This window comes from Bubalus kerabau, chromosome 4, assembly GCF_029407905.1.
Source record: "Bubalus kerabau isolate K-KA32 ecotype Philippines breed swamp buffalo chromosome 4, PCC_UOA_SB_1v2, whole genome shotgun sequence".
NCBI classification, from domain to species: domain Eukaryota; kingdom Metazoa; phylum Chordata; class Mammalia; order Artiodactyla; family Bovidae; genus Bubalus; species Bubalus kerabau.
Genome location: NC_073627.1, coordinates 124,319,194 through 124,334,460, shown reverse-complemented (window position 1 = coordinate 124,334,460; position 15,267 = coordinate 124,319,194). Strand labels below are relative to the sequence as shown.

Genomic DNA, 15,267 nt, shown 5'->3' with positions numbered 1-15,267 from the left:
CAGCAGAGGCAAAAATAAATAATAAATGTAGAGTTAGGTGAATCTTCAGGAGGAAAATGCTCTTCAGAGAGGAAAGTCTTTGGGAAGGGTGAGGCAGGCATGTGGGGAAAGGAACAAGGAAGAAATTGAAGGCTGTTTACCCCAGAGGATCTTTTCGGCAAGATCTATAAAGCAACAACTTCAAAATTCCTCCAAACTCAGAAGAGCTTGCTTGGGGTACCCCTCAGATCATAAGAGAAACAATTTTTCCTGACACTTATTCTGTAAGTGCTGTGCCTAGAATCACAGAGTTATTTAGTTTTAGTTGGCTCTTTCTTAGTTGAGTAACACAAGCAATAGCCAGGCTAATATATAAAACTTAATTGAGCCTTTCTCTTAAATAATTTTTCACTCTACAAAATGAGGCCAAACATGACAACAACAGTGGGGGGAAAATATCCTCAAAAAGAAAGCCCTATGTTCAGGAAATGAGAGAATGAAAAGAAAAATCCTTGTACTTACACCAAATAAACTATTATATTGGGTGTCATCCAAGTCAAGATTTTTCTCCAGAAAAGTGCAAACAAGCTCATTTGAAATTAAAGTCTTCATTCCTCTCCTAGTCAGCAGTCAGGCTCCCAGAAGGTCAGTCTCCATTATGCCCTAAAGTACTAAGAGAAGGACGTTCCACTGCTGGTTCCAGCTGACAGCATTCTCTCCAAGAGCAGACTTCTCAAAGGAGTGCATTACACTCTCGTGTGTGTGTGTGTGTGTGTGTGTGTGTGTGGAAGCAGCCAACAGCAGCATTCAGGAGCACCCAGGGAACATTTTGGGTGCTAGTCCTAAAAGGCGGGGAACAGCAGATTGTCACTCTGTGGACAAGCTTCTGATTGTGTGAGAGGTGAGTTGCTAGCTTGTCTTCAACCGCTTCTCCTTCCTCTCAGGCACACTCAGCTCTTCTTCAGATAAGAAAGGGGAAAGAAACCGGAGTGACACTGAGACAGGCAAGCTGTATACTTTGCATAATAGAAGGAGGACATGTGTCTAGCTACTTCTAATTCCCAGCAGCATGTGTTGTTCTTCCTTTCAGAAGATCATTCAAGGCAAGTTGGGAGTTGTTAATTAGAAAATATAAATATCAGTGTGTATGTGTATACACAGACACACACACACACACACACACACACACACAATGGAATATTAGTCAGTCATTAAAAAGAATGAAATAAGGCGCCCTCTGAAGCAACATAGATGACCCAAGAGATTATCAGTTTATCAGAGAAAGACAAATATCCTATGACATCACTTACTGGTAGAATCGAAAATATGACATAAATTAACTTGTTCTTGAAACAGACTCACAGACATAGAAAACAAACTTATGGTTACCAAAGGGAGAAGAAGGGGATAAACTAGGAGTTTGGAATTAGCAGATACAAACTACTATGTAAAAAATAAACAAAAAGGCCCTACTGTATAACACACGGAACTGTATTCATATATCTTATAATAAACTATAATGGAAAAGAAAAAATGAAAAATCAGTGTCAAGGTACAGAGAACACACTAGTGGTTACCAGTGGGGAGGGCAGCGGGGAGAAGCAAGACAGGGGTTGGGGAGTAAGAAGTACAAACTACTATGTACAAAATAAATCACATACATGGATATACTGTGCAGCACAGGGAATAAAGCCAATATTTTATTATAAATATAAATGGAGTATAACCTTTAAAAGTTGTGAATCACTATGTTGTACACTTGAAACTTACATAATATTATAAACCAACTGTATGTCAATAAAAAAAGAAAAATGTAAATGTCAGGATGTTGAGAAAAAGGTATGTAGTAGGGGAATGAATAGATATGAAGCAGAGTTCTTTGGATACTGCTAAATGCAAACTCAGACTCCTCAGTGTTGTGCTCAGTCCTCAAACAGTAGCCTCTGGCTGACATTTTTGACACTTCCTGGGCTTTATTATACTGCAGATACTTATTTGGGTACTTGGGCTTCAGTCCTTTTCAAATGATTATTTTTTTTTCTTTTTTAAGTATCATTTCATCCAGCTAGAGAACCACAAGCACAGGAAAACTCAAATTGTCTAGAAGTTTAATTGTGTTTTCCTCAAACTTATCACATGTTTATCCCCACCCTGACCTCCACCCTTTTTTAATTTTTCTGATAACTTATTCAAGCATATTTTCCCTGGAACCTACAGTGAATACATCCCTTACAAACATAGAATTAACTAATCTTGAAAATTTCTCAAGGCAACATTCCTCTGATTCCAACAGTCAAACTCCGATTATGAGCAAAGCATCCCATTACACACTTTGGAGAACATGAACACATGCCAGCCCTACATTTTAGTTATCTACTGCTGTACAACAAATTATTTCAAAACTTAGCAACCTATTACCTCATAGCTTCTGTGACTCTGGAATGGAGAAGAGGTTGAACTGGGTGGTTCTAGCTCAAGGTCCCTCACAAGACTGCAAATCAAAGTTTCTGTAGGAGCGGCAGTCACTTCAGAGTTCAGCTCTGGGAGGACCCACTTACAAGCTTACTCACAGGCACCTTCCCACAGGGCTGGCTCTTCACTTCTCCATGTGGCGTCTCATTCTCCAGGGCCTCCCTGGCAGGACAGCCCAGGTTGGAATGAGCTTGTTTGCTGAAGGGGACCCCTTCCAGGGCCCACGAGTGGGCTCTTGTCTAACACTTGCAAATGAATTGTCCGAGGAGACATATGCACTGACAAAGCCAAAGATTTTGCTGAAAAGAGGCACTAAACGGGACAGCAACAGAGTAATGGAACACAAAAGAATTGCTCTGCCTCAAGGCTGGCCGTCTTCGGTTTTATGGAGATGGGGTTAGTTTCACGTTGTCTGGCCAATCATCGTGCCCGTGCCCATATCTGGTCCAACTCAGGGCCCTTCCGGTGGGGCATATGTGTCCCAGTCAAGACAGATCCCAGGGTGAGGGTTCCTGGGTGGTTGGCAGGGCCAACAGGCTGGTGTCTCCTCCCTCCTTTTGGCCCATGCTAATTCTTCTGGTCTTTTTTTTTTGGCGGCCGCTTGTCAGTTCCTTGTTCTTTATTGGGACCTCATTATGAGCAAATTTATGCACATGGTTCCGCTTCCCAGGTGGCATAAGTTGAAGAACCTGCCTGCCAATGCAGAAGACTTAAGAGATGCAGGTTTGATCCCTGGGTCGGGAAGATCCCCTGGAGGAGGGCACAGAAACCCACTCCAGTGTTCTTGCCTGGAGAATCCCATGGACAGAGGAGCCTGGCAGGCTATGGTCCATGGGGTGGCAAAGAGTCGGGCACGACAGAAGTAATGCAGCATGCCTGCATGCATGTGGTTATTTTCCTGCCTGGCCAGGGTAAGTGGTTTCGCCCTACAGTTCCCTAACATTTAAATGGTGGTCAGACTGGGTGGAAGGGGTGATGAGGCAGGAAGAGAGAGGAGAAAGCTGAGAAGAAGAGGAGGGAGGCAAGGAGTGAGAGAGAGAAAGAAGAGGGAGGCAAGACAAGAGAATATGACCAAGATGGATACCAGTCATTGTATAACCTTATCTTGGAATTGACATCCCATTGCTTCTGCCACAGAAATAAGCCTTACTTAGACCAACTCACACTCAAGAGGAGGAAAACAAATGTGTATCATTGAGGGCCATTTTAGAGGCTGCTTACCACATGATGCCAGACTCCACATCATGGACACACATACAGTTACAGCAGATGAGAAGACGTTTGACAGAGGTAAAAGGGAAATGGTCCGAGGCAGTAGGAAAAGGAGAATCTAATTTCATTTGGGGGATGCTGAAAAGGCTTCTTGAAAAAAGAAGTATCTGAGCTGGGTCTCAAACAGACCTCAAAAAAAGTCATGTCAGGCAGCTGGGACAGCTAGAGCAAGTAAGTGGTCTGGGAAATGAGCAAACATCAGAATTACTTGGAGGGCTGGTAAAAGTGTAGATCAGTTCAGTTCAGTTCAGTCGTTCAGTTGTGTCTGACTCTTTGCAACCCCATGGACCGCAGCACTCCAGGCGTCCCTGTCCATCACCAACCCCTGGAGTTTACCCAAACTCATCTCCACTGAGTCAGTGATGCCATCCAACAATTCATCCTCTGTCATCCCCTTCTCCTCCTGCCCTCAATCTTTCCCAGCATCAGGGTCTTTTCCAATGAGTCAGCTCTTCTTATCAGGTGGCCAAAGTATTGGAGTTTCAGCTTCAACATCAGTCCTTCCAATGAACACTCAGGACTGATCTCCTTCAGAATGAACTGGTTGGATCTCCTTGCAGACCAAGGGACTCTCAAGAGTCTTCTCCAACACCACAGTTCAAAAGCATCAGTTCTTCAGCGCTCAGCTTTCTTTATAGTCCAACTCTCACATCCATACATGACCACTGGAAAAACCATAGCCTTGACTAGACGGACCTTTGTTGGCAAAGTAATGTCTCAGCTTTTCAATATGCTGTCTAGGTTGGTCATAACTTTCCTTCCAAGGAGTAAGCCTCTTTTAATTTCATAGCTCCAGTCACCATCTGCAGTGATTTTGGAGCCCCCAAAAATAAAGTCTCTTACCACTGCTTCTCCATCTATTTGCCATGAAGTTATGGGACCGGATGCCATGATCTTAGTTTTCTGAATGTTGAGATTTAAGCCAACATTTTCACTCTCCTCGTTCACTTTGATCAATAGGCTCTTTAGTTCTTCACTTTCTGCCATAAGGGTGGTGTCATTTTCATATCTTAGGTTATTGATATTTCTCCTGGCAATCTTGATTCCAGCTTGTGCTTCATCCAGCCCAGCGTTTCTCATGATGTACTCTGCATATAAGTTAAATAAGCAGGGTGACAAGATACAGCCTTGATGTACTCCTTTTCCTATTTGGAACCAGTCTGTTGTTCCATGTCCAGTTCTAACTGTTGCTTCCTGACCTGCATACAGATTTCTCAAGAGGCAGGTCAGGTGGTCTGATACTCCCATCTCTTTCAGAATTTCCCACAGTTTATTGTGATCCACACAGTCAAAGGCTTTGGCATAGTCAATAAAACAGAAGTAGATGTTCTTCTGGAACTCTCTTGTTTTTTCAATGATCCTGTGGATGCTGGAAATTTGATCTCTGGTTCCTCTGCCTTTTCTAAAACCAGCTTGAACATCTGGAAGTTCATGGTTCACATATTGCTGAAGTCTGGCTTAGAGAATTTTGAGTATTACTTTACTAGAGGGTGATGAGTGCAATTGTGCAGTAGTTTGAGCATTCTTTGGCATTGCCTTTCTTTGGGATTGGAATGAAAACTGACCTTTTCCAGTCCTGTGGCCACTGCTGAATTTTCCAAATTTGCTGGCATGTTGAGTGCAGCACTTTCACAGCATCATCTTTTAGGATTTGAAATAGCTCAACTGGAATTCCATCAGCTCCACTAGCTTTGTTTGTAGTGATACTTCCTACGTGCAGTGGGAAGTGCAGATGGCTGAGTCCTATTTCCAGTTTCTAATTCAGTAAGTGATGGAGGAGGCTTGATCATTTGCATTTCAGATGAGGCTGATGCCCTATGTCCAGAGACCACACTTCAAGAAACTCTAGCTTGAGTAAGGCTGGAAAGTGGAGCCTTTTAGGAAAGTAACAAATAGATCTTTTTATTTGTCAATTTGGTCTGATTCAATTAGTTTCAAGATCCTGTTAGAATCAGTAGGAATGAAAGGCATTAGCCTTCCAAAACTATCCACTTTTAGTGCTGAGAGGGATTCAGAGAATATAAAGCCATCATATTACAAATGAGGAAAGTGAGGTTAAGGGATGGGCTCAAACAGATAGTGAGAGTTTTCTTTAAAGTCAAGTGGATTTCTGTGGCTCTCACTCAATGGTTCCTGAAAGAAATAGGCTAGAGCCCTCTTCCCTTAGAGTGTGAGTGCTTTCTACATGAAATGAACTAACAAGTTTGTGATCCACTCTCCCAGTAGAATACTCACACTCTATAAAATGCATGTGCCCATACTTTGGTACGGAAGGAAGGCTAAAAGAACTCTCTGAACACCTCTGGGTCCATTATTTCTTGGGCAAAAGGATAATGTAACTCCTGCCTGACTTCTAGCAATGAGATGCCTTCCCCAACTTCTGCCCTCTCTTAGCCTTTGCAGTACTTTTTCTTTCACAGGGCCACAGGTGTACACATTTGGTGGCCAAAACTTCTTTGCAAAACTTGGGTTTGGTGTGCTGTTTCTTTTTAAAGGCTAAATAATTAGTTTTAAAAAAAATCTAATGCAAACTGGGATGAATCTATCTCAGTCCTTGAAATATGCTTTCTTTGGAAAGAGGGTAATGAAACCCTGCAGTTTGTTCCATGTAATGTGTGCACAAAATTAGCTTGATGCCTTTGTTCTGCTGTCTGAGCTTTTGTTACCTTTTATTTGACTGTACTTAGGGAACAGTATGAAGACATTTAAAAGAAGCCCAAGGGAATTTCATTTCCACATCCAAACATAAGTGTTTTTAAATCACTATTCCCCTATACCTTCGACTTCCTTTACTCTCACTCTTCTCCCAGTTTCCAGCCCTCCACCCCACTCTGACATAAATTCTTGCTCCAGAAGCAGAAACAAAGATCCTAAAGGTAACTGAACTGTAACCTCTTTGCACTTGTGGTTTTTGCACTTGCTTCAGCACAGGTGTCTCTTGAACTGTGACATTCTGAGAACTCCTAAAGCTCATCAACCACATTTCCTCCCAAGAGTTGGACCTGCCCTCTGCTGTAACCCTGAATGAGAAGGTAATCTACAAAGAGACAGAGGTTAGCCAAAACCTCACAACAGCTTCAGTCACTCAAACCTGGTCTCTGAGCATGTGTTGGTTAACTGGCATCAAGGATACTGTGTAGTTCATGTCTTCTTACAAAGCTTAGAGGTGAGAATGCAGCAGCAGCTGCTGCTACTGCTAAGTCGCTTCAGTCGTGTCTGACTCTGTGCATCCCCATAGACGGCAGCCCACCAGGCTCTGCCATCCCTGGGATTCTCCAAGCAAGAACACTGGAGTGGGTTGCCATTTCCTTCTCTAATGTATGAAAGTGAAAAGTGAAAGTGAAGTCGCTCAGTCATGCCCGACTCTTCGCAACGCCATGGACTGCAGCCTACCAGACTCCTCCGTCCATGGGATTTTCCAGGCAAGAGTACTGGAGTGGGGTGCCATTGCCTTCTCTGAGAGGTGAGAATAGCAAACTGTAAATCCACTTTATTTGTTGCCTTTACCAATTCAACCACAAATTGCTTCCTGTTCTCCCACTGAGCACCGTTTTATGAGCTCTATCAGGTGTACAATGGAAGCAGTCAACCTCAGAGGCAGAGACAGCACATCTCGTGAGCAAGCATATAGGTCCTACCCTGTCTTTCCCACTTCCCAAGTCTTTGGACTTGACCAAGTTATTTAACATCTCCAGGCCTTGGGTTCCTCCACTGGACCTTGGTTTCCTCAACTAAAATGATGGTGATAAAATGGAATTTAAAGATCATGGCCACTATGTGAAAATTCTCACTATCTGTGTATACTTTAGTTATCTGATACTAAGCAGGTATTCAATAAAAAGTAGTCATGATGAACTGGACAGTAAATTAAACACATGATTTTTCTCCCAAAGAAGCTCACAGTCTTCATATGCATTGTTATTGGGTAAAAAACAAACAAACATGACAACAAGTCCAAAATGGAGTAGCTTATGCTACATCCCGCATCACCAAACCAAGATTTAATTACAGTTTTGGTCCCTCCCAGAGATAGAATCTTAAACCAGTCCATCAGGAATCACCTAAATAACACTAGTGAGGTTACCTGCCTGACAGACCCCTTGTTGTTGTTCAGTCACTAAGTCCTATATAACTCTTTGCAACTGCATGGACTGCAGCACGCCAGGCTCCTCTGTCCTCCACTGTCTCCTAGAATTTGCTCAGATTCATCCATTGAGTAGGTAATACTATCTAACCACCTCGTCCTGACAGACCCCTGACATCCCCTAAAGGAAAGTGGCCTGGCCACAACCAATCCACTTTTTGTTCCTGCTTCCATCTGCCTACAAAAGTCTTTCATTGTGTACAGCTCCTTGGAGCTCCTTTCTATCTGCTAGATTAGATGCTGCCCATTCTGTAACTTCTTGAATAAATTTTTAAAATGTAATTGCTTAATTTTGTTTTTTTAACACTGGCTTGATTTGCGTTTTCGTTGGCTCAGACCCACTTCTATGTATCATATTCTCATTCCAGGTAAACTAGAGAAATCCAAATTTACCAAAACATTACACTCGGGTCAGCCTCTGAAGTAAAAAACCTGTGTTGCCCTGAAATACCCCATGTGCTTTTTCCAATCAACACCAAGTTGTTAACAACAACATTATTTTCTAAGTCATTAGTAAGGAACTGTCAGAAAGGAATTACTCCTATTTTCTGGGGGTTGATAGAAAAAAAAAGAATTAAAAAATGTTGAAGGCTGAAGCATCCGTCACTGATATAAATTCATCTGAAACAAAGATGACTTAAACAAAAAAATCTGTGCTGCACATAGACAAGGAAAGAAACTTTGGCTGCAAAATACCACCCCTCCCCCCACCATCTTCTCTGGGGAGACTCATGCCTCTGCCTGCTGTTCATCAATCAGCCTTGATTTTGATGGTGTGATTTTTAGTCAGCTGCCTCGATCATTTTGGCACAGACAAAAATCCTTTAAAAAATGTTACACTTCATCAAAGTGTATCATGAGACTTCACGGTCATTATCTCAATGGCCGCTCTGATGTGCTACAATTGGCAGAGACACAAACGGTAGGGGGTGTGTGAGAAGAAAGCCAGCATTTCGTGTGGAAAGCTGGCAAGCCTCGCCAAGCTTCTGTCAACAACTCCGCGGTCTGATCCGATGCACTGAGCGTGCTGATGATGCTCTTGTTTCTGGAGGAAGTAAACAAGAAAATGAATTCCACCGTGCAACACAGCCTCTTTGTATCTTCAAAATGGTGTGACTGGACCAGGGCCAACCGCGTTGAAAGTTTGGCCATTTATGTCATCAAGGCCCCAGTACTGATGGAGGCTTTGATTATGAGTTGGACCAGCTCTAAGACCCTTCAGGGGCAGCCACGCAGCAAATAAAGGCATTGATTGGTTGTTGGGTCAATCTAGCCATAAGGGTACAGAGCATAGCTCTTTTGAAAAGCCTAATGGATTAGCTACACAACCAGTCCCACTATAGGTCTTATTTTTCAAGTAACTTCAGGACAGTTTTCCAGCTTGGCAGGGAACAAACTCTTCCTCTAGAGCAAGCTTCAGGGCTGTTCTTGTTATCAATAGTGGGCTCCAAGGATTAGACACAGCGGGCTTTACAATTTAATGAAAACAGCTGTTGAAACAACAATTAAGGCAAACAATAGTTTGCCTGGAAAACTATTAATTATGTAAAGTTATGCAGAAAGTGGAATACGCTGTTATTCAGGGCCTTCTACAGCCACCGAGCTGCCTTCCATTCCAGGGCTCTCAAGTGTCAGGAAGTGGGGGTGCTGGTAGGAAGCGGCTACTCTGCCTGTGGAGTGAAATGTAAGCAGAGTTCCAGGCTGCCAGTTTGCTGCAGAGCAAATCAAGGGTAAAACATTCAGGCAAAGAGTATCAGTTAAACATACATTACCTTGGGTACCGCGGATCTTTTCATATAAACTCAGAGCTGTGTTTTCACAGGTTATCTGAAATTCATTTTGAGCCTTGAGGTTGGGATTTCTACTTTTACTTGAAAACAAAACAAAACAACATATTTCTATCATATGCCTCTTTTGGGGCCTCACCCTGAGGAGTTATGAACAATTACAGTATTTTAAAAGTTGTTAGTACGGACTGTCAGAAAGGAATCACTCTCCAGGAATTGGTGGAGTTCCTTGTCCTTAGGAAAAAGTAGGTTTTCCTTCCATTAGGATGGTCCAACTTGGACTCTCAATCACTCCCCATCTACCTCCTCCCCTAGAACAGCTCTCCTTCCACTTTCTCTGCTTGCTGGGGCTTTTAAATTCATTGCTTCTCTCTTTGCAATTTCCACCCTTGACTAACAGTGCTGGGAATTGACTTATGGCCCTTCGCCTACCCTGTGTTCCACATCTCACTTTCCTCCCCATACGGGAATCACCAAGCCAAGAAGTCCCATTAAGAAGGTTATTAACTGTACACATCAACATTGCCTCCTGCCTACAGTTAGATTTATTTCTCATCACTTCCAAGTAACTGGCTTTAACACTCTTTCCAGCACGCCCAACACCTTTTATTTGACTATACTGTTTTAGAAAGACCTTTGGGAATTTGGTTAATTTCATGCTGAAACTTATTAAGAGGGATTTGACACTCTTTGATAATTCCAATAAACCATTAGTCAAGTCTCACTCCCTTCAGGGAAAGAATGAACATTTTATTAGTCAAAGGGTCTCTATTCTAAACATGTCACCTGAATTTAGTAGGGCATCTGTGCTGAAATGAATGCAATTGACTTTGTGATTGAAAAGAACTTTCCTGGAAACTATAAGAAAGTTGTCATTGGCTATTATCAGTAAGATAGCATCTTTTTTTTTTCCTGAAATTCTCATGAGGTTCACCTGTGTATTTTGAAACAATCCAGTGAATTCGATTTACTAACCTGTGAATGTTAATAAAATAAACAGCACACACACCAATACACACAAACTTTCTCTAAAGTTCTTGATTTAGTCCTTTCTTCCATCCAGGACAAGAAAGAGAATACACAATAATCTCCTTTCCTTCTACAAATAGTTTAAAAAATCTTGAGAGATCTTTATCTTTAGAAGTCCCCAGAACATAATTGAGTGTGCAAATGAAATTCATTACTAGGGTCACAAACAATAATCCAATTAACATGTATTTGCATAATGCTTTCAAAATCATTCTAAACCCCAAACCACCTTCATCTTCAAAGCATAACTTAAAACAAGTACCACATCCCAGCATAATCGAGTTCACACTTTTGCACTGGAGAGTACAAAATAGCATCAAGATTGCAAAAATAATTATTCCGGTTATTCAGATGTGATTTTTCAATCATTCTAAGAAATTTTTTTAGCAGTTCTTATTCCGTGGCACCACTCACAGCTCTCATGCTGGCGCGGGGCTTACATCTCTTCATTATTAATTCAGCTCATGGAGCTTAATTGGACAAGGCTAGAGCGAATTTGACAAACATCACAGCAGCAGAAAAAGCAATCACTCTTTCAAGATGAAAATTTGTTTGATGTCTTACTGTGTAACTCATTTACTCTCCTCAGGAGTCATGTGACCTGAATGTTAATCAGCCATTGATTGGTTTCTCTCCTTGGACAGTCACGTGACTCGAATATTAATGGGCTGGCACTCGCTAGCTGTACTGTTAGGCAACCTTGTGATTGGCTGCCAGGTTAAGATACGGAGATAAGTGGGTGCTTGATGAGCACTTGACAGAACTTCACAGAAAATTAAGGCCCTAAAATAGCATGAGAAAGTCTTGTCAAATCAAGCATGATTATCATTGAATGCTTAAGGAATTCATCATCTGCATGAAATTGATACACTTCAGCACCAGCAGGCCCTGTAGTCAGCAGGGACTCATCAGATTTTTATTTATATGTGTTCACCAAATCACATTAATTCTGAGAGCTAAAACATGCTAAGGATGAAGGTTATTTTCTGTTCAATCTAATTTATCTATGACAATAATCATCACTAATAATGTGTCAAATTGGATTGCAGTCATTTTATGCATGCATGCTGATTTGGAAAATAGTGTTAAACCATCCTGCGGTAATTAACAACCGGTAAAGGTATGCCAGGCCTGAAGTAATCAGCATATCTAGATGGAAAATTAAGTTTTATAGAATGGATTTATAGATACATATCCTTATTTAATTCAGAATATAAATTATTCCTGGTAAAAGCCAACATCATTTTTATAACACCATTAAGACCAATAACGATTGAGGGACTTGCATCCCTAATTTACTCCATCCTTCATTTTTTCTCTCATTTTCTGTGGTTAACTTTCTAATGGGTGTCACTTCCTTCTTGGCAAGTCCTCATTTTAGTTGGGTTTGGTGGAGCTAAGAGATGAATGAATATGCATTGGTTTAAGTGTTAATCATGGATGAAGGACTCAGCATCATACCTCTTAACACACAAGGCTTTATAATTACTGGCGGGGGTAGGGGGTGGAGGGGGGTAGGGGGTGGAGGGGTGTTGGGAGGTAGGCATTAGGGAGAATACAAAGGGGATGGTGGGGAAAGACTTTGGCCTTTTTGCTGTTTCTCTATTATTTCTTCTGGCAAAGGGACAATGGGAAATTTTGCAGATTAACTCATAAGAGATTATTGGTTCTTGGGGAATCATTTAAGCCTAAATTGCTTTTGTGGAAATACCTTTTATGGATCAGAAGTTGTGTTGTTGTTGTTTTAAATAACCCCTTGGTTTATGGAGTATGGGGAGTAATGAAATCTTAAAGAAACATTTAAACCCTTTGATGAGTGTGGCTAAAATGTTTGAGAGAACCATCACACTTCCAAAAGAAGAGCAAAATAAATACAGATAAATTGTTCTTTCTTTCCCACCACTGTCCCCAACCCCCATCTTAATCTCCTGAGCGACCAGGACTGCCCTGACTCTCTCCCCCCTCGCTCAGGAGGTCTCTTTATTGATTAAATGAATCTGCTCCAAAGGCTGGCTCCCAGGCTCTTTGATCTAATCCGATCTGATTTTATCCTATCGCTTCAGCAGGACATCGGGGAATTAACAATAAGCAGCTTTACCACAAGTGTTTAATAACTCAACACAATCTCCTTATGGCTCCGAGCTGCTCATGCTCCCATCCAGTCCAGGCAAACAGTGTAACAGATTGGCCATCCCCCCCTGAACCTGAGGAATTTTCATGCACTGTGAAACTAATCGCTTCAAGTTCCTTCATAAATCACATAAAGCAGATTTTAGCATCTTAACAAATTGAAAAAAAAAAAAACACTCACAACCAGTAGAGTGGGGTGGGGGTGGGGTGGCAGTGAGGACAGGCCCTCCAGCTAAAAGAGGGTGGGAGACTGGCAGGCAGTATTACAGTGGGGGAAGGGGCAGATGTAAAATAACTTGTCTTCTCCTGCAATATGTTTCTCATCTCCTTAAATTTGAACATGAATGAAATAATTTGAGCAGGCTCAACCCTAACAATGCTCCAAGCTCACAGTGACCTTATTACTTTTTTTTTCCCTCTGTGATGGAAACGATGTGGTTTCAACAACAGGCCTCTTATTGTTGTTCCTATGACAGCTCTTGAAGTATGCAAGAAGCACACTATTGAACAAGGATTGTACATCCTGCGTGATGCAGACAGCTGAGATGTTAGGCTGAAACAGTATGTCCCCTGGCTTTCAAACCAGGGTACATGCATAAAGGGGCGTCTTAAATGATCATTCAATTACAAAATGCTGTTCTTGAAATGCTTTTTTTTTCCCACTCAGGGCTGTCCAGAAATATATCTCTTTCTGTAAACTGTAGCTGCAGAATGGAGCAATATCTTACTCCTCTCAAAAAGAAAAAAAGCATCGTATCACAAGCACAGATAGTAAAGGTGATTCTCTCCTTTTGTAAGGCAGAAATTTTGATTCAAGGGCTCACCCCGATGCTGGCATAGACAGAGCTCGTGAGGAGCTGGGAGGCGAAATGGGCTTGTGAAAGCTGCCAGATTATTAGTGCCATGGGGAAAATATCACTCTAGCAGTAATCTAAAATAAAACATCTTTCAGTTGCTCTATTTAATACCTACCGTACATCAGAATTGCCTATAAAAACATGTTTCATAACAGAGAAACAGCCCTAGCTCTCCACCTCAGTCACTGTTCTCTCCATTACCCTGGCAGTTCTGCGATTTCTCGCTACATCAGCAGAGTAACGAAGTACCCTCTAACTGAACATCTGGGGGCAGCAGGAATTTTATGACTCAGGTTCAGACCAGCTTACTATTACTACGGTGAGATCTTTTTCCACATCCCCGGGGCCCAGGGTTCTAACACATTCATATACAATTGGATGCTTCATTATTGCTTTCCTAAGTAAACGCATCTATTTTTATATACTTCTCCATCCATGCCCATTCATCAGCATTCATACAGATTTTCCCACCATTACATGAGTTCAATATTTTGAGACACCCCCACCCCTGAAAACAATCTCCAGTTTCATGATCTACTCAATATGGAATGGAACACTAGCATGAATAGTGTTATTTTTTCCTTTTGGGAAATGACTCTTGTGTTACTTTTTTTTTTTTCCAGATAAACTATGTCATAACAGAAAAATCCCTGTGAAGTTCTCCAAAGAACGCTATGCTACTTCCAGACCCTGGAACTATAATTATGCCTTGCATAATTAAACCAGAAAGAGCATCCCCTGCCAACTGTAAGCACCCCTGTTTACATCAAAAAGCAATAGCAAAATGTACTCTAGAAGGTTCTGGCCAAAGTAATTGATTGGGCTGCCTGAGCCTAGCGCTGCTTTCTAAATATTGTCCCTGGGTTAGGAACTGGAGGGACAAGGAGGGAGGGAAGCACGTAGGAGAATGCGCCAGAGGCCTATTGACTTTTCCTGCCCGGGAATGATGTCATGGAGTTCAGTGACATAGGGGGCTGGTGTTGACTGAAGTCTCATGGCACATTTTGCCCAGGTGCTTCTACTGGGGAGCTTCAGACCTGTCGCTCCATTACGGGCTGGCCTTCATATGCTCTGAATCCCTGAACTCACATGAAAAGGTTCAGAGCGTTAGGCCAGGGTGTAGACACATTCTTGACATCGAGGAGTACAAGGAGGATTCTTCTGCTTGCAGTTCAATCAGTCTTTCTTTGGAGCTTTCTTTGTAGGTTGCTGCAGCTGGAACATGAAAAGAGAGACACAGACAAACAGAGAAAGACAGAGAGACAGAGAAAAAGAAAAAAATAGCAAGGCACCGAGGAAAAAGGGAAAAAAAAAACAAACAAACCCAAAACCAAACCAAAGCCACAAACTGCAAAAAAAAATCCCTATAAAATAGAAATGCATTATGTTTTTGTGTATTTTCGAAATGTAGCCAAACTAAACCATTAAATGAGGATTTTGTTTCACAGAGTCTGCAAACTATTCAACGCTAACCCACTACACCAAGAATGTGGTGCCAACCAAAATATGTCAAGATTAGTAGTACTCAATAAAATCTCAAAACCAAATGACATGCAAGCTGTATTTCATGATTAGAGTGCTTCCTTATGTCAAGAAC

The 15,267-nt window shown here is 41.8% G+C and overlaps 2 long non-coding RNA genes across 5 annotated transcripts; one reads left to right on the top strand and one right to left on the bottom strand.

The window, feature by feature from the left end:
* Window positions 1-7,926: 7,926 nt before the first annotated feature.
* LOC129651594 (uncharacterized) lies at window positions 7,927-11,190 on the bottom strand. 2 transcript variants are annotated; one of them, XR_008714229.1, is made up of 2 exons: window positions 9,640-11,190; window positions 7,927-9,537 (listed from the first exon to the last, which is right to left on the bottom strand). It is a non-coding gene; the product is annotated as an uncharacterized LOC129651594 (long non-coding RNA). The 2 variants fall into 2 exon arrangements; XR_008714230.1 differs by having other exon boundaries at window positions 7,927-8,912.
* Window positions 11,191-11,193: 3 nt separating this feature from the next.
* Window positions 11,194-14,976, top strand: LOC129651593 (uncharacterized). 3 transcript variants are annotated; one of them, XR_008714228.1, is made up of 5 exons: window positions 11,194-11,661; window positions 13,481-13,590; window positions 13,880-13,989; window positions 14,294-14,417; window positions 14,876-14,976. It is a non-coding gene; the product is annotated as an uncharacterized LOC129651593 (long non-coding RNA). The 3 variants fall into 3 exon arrangements; XR_008714226.1 differs by lacking the exon at window positions 14,876-14,976 and having other exon boundaries at window positions 14,294-14,424; XR_008714227.1 differs by lacking the exons at window positions 11,194-11,661; window positions 14,876-14,976 and adding an exon at window positions 13,155-13,374 and having other exon boundaries at window positions 14,294-14,424.
* The last annotated feature ends 291 nt before the right edge of the window (window positions 14,977-15,267 follow it).